The sequence below is a fragment of the Dama dama genome, chromosome 11, assembly GCF_033118175.1.
Source record: "Dama dama isolate Ldn47 chromosome 11, ASM3311817v1, whole genome shotgun sequence".
Taxonomy (NCBI): Eukaryota; Metazoa; Chordata; class Mammalia; order Artiodactyla; family Cervidae; genus Dama; species Dama dama.
Window position 1 is genome coordinate 24,510,539 of NC_083691.1, and position 878 is coordinate 24,511,416.

The 878-nt window shown below is 39.6% G+C and overlaps 1 non-coding gene across 1 annotated transcript; it reads left to right on the forward strand.

Moving 5' to 3' along the window:
* The first annotated feature begins 437 nt into the window (after positions 1–437).
* On the forward strand, positions 438–508 carry TRNAG-GCC (transfer RNA glycine (anticodon GCC)). The gene has a single exon. It is a non-coding gene; the product is annotated as a tRNA-Gly (tRNA).
* Positions 509–878: the final 370 nt, after the last annotated feature.

Genomic DNA, 878 nt, shown 5'->3' on the forward strand with positions numbered 1-878 from the left:
CTAAATATCTAATATCTAATTATCTCTAGATTTATAAATATCTTAAATAACTCCATTAAAAAACATGTATGAAGACCAAATAGAACACATTTGCAGGGTAGTTTTACTTTGTGGGTTGTCATTTTGCAGCTTTTACTATAGGATGATTTCATGATCAAGAAAAAAAAAGTCAAAAGGAACTTAATTGAGTATCATGGCTAATGATGAAGAGGGCAGTGAAATCCTTGGGCAACTCAAAGGCAACTCAAGTTCACCAGTTTTAGAGTTTTACCCATAAGTATGGCTTCACTATGCATTTGGAGTTGGCCCAGTATATGGTCTGAAGCCACAAACTTTCAAAAGGAGAGAGACATTTTGTCTTCCTGAAGGATACTGGTTTCTGTGGTCCATGAAAGCAAAAATCACAGAGAAAAGGAAGGCAAAAATAGCTAAGATCTTCCCAGGTGGCTCAGTGATAAAGAATCTGCCTGCCAAGCAGGAGACCCAGGTTCAATCCCTGGTCTAGGAAGATCCCCTGGAGATGGAAATGACAACCCACACCAGTATTCTTGCCTGGGAAATCCCATGGACAGAGGAGCCTGGAGGGCTACATCTGCGGGGTCACAAAAGAGTCGGACACAACGCAGCAACTAAACAACACCAACAGTAAAAAATAGCCAGAGACTTTCATAGGTAGAGGCAACCTGCACAGAAATTCAAATTCCTCACCTCTAGTTGGTGGAGTCCTGAAAACTCATATAATTCAACCTCACACTTGCCTTCCGCTCCCTCATTCTGGGACCAGAAATGCACTAGAAATTTATCTTGAGAAATGTTTAAAATTATATTTATGTAAAGCAGTGAATATACATCTCCACTTCCATTTAGATAACCTACAA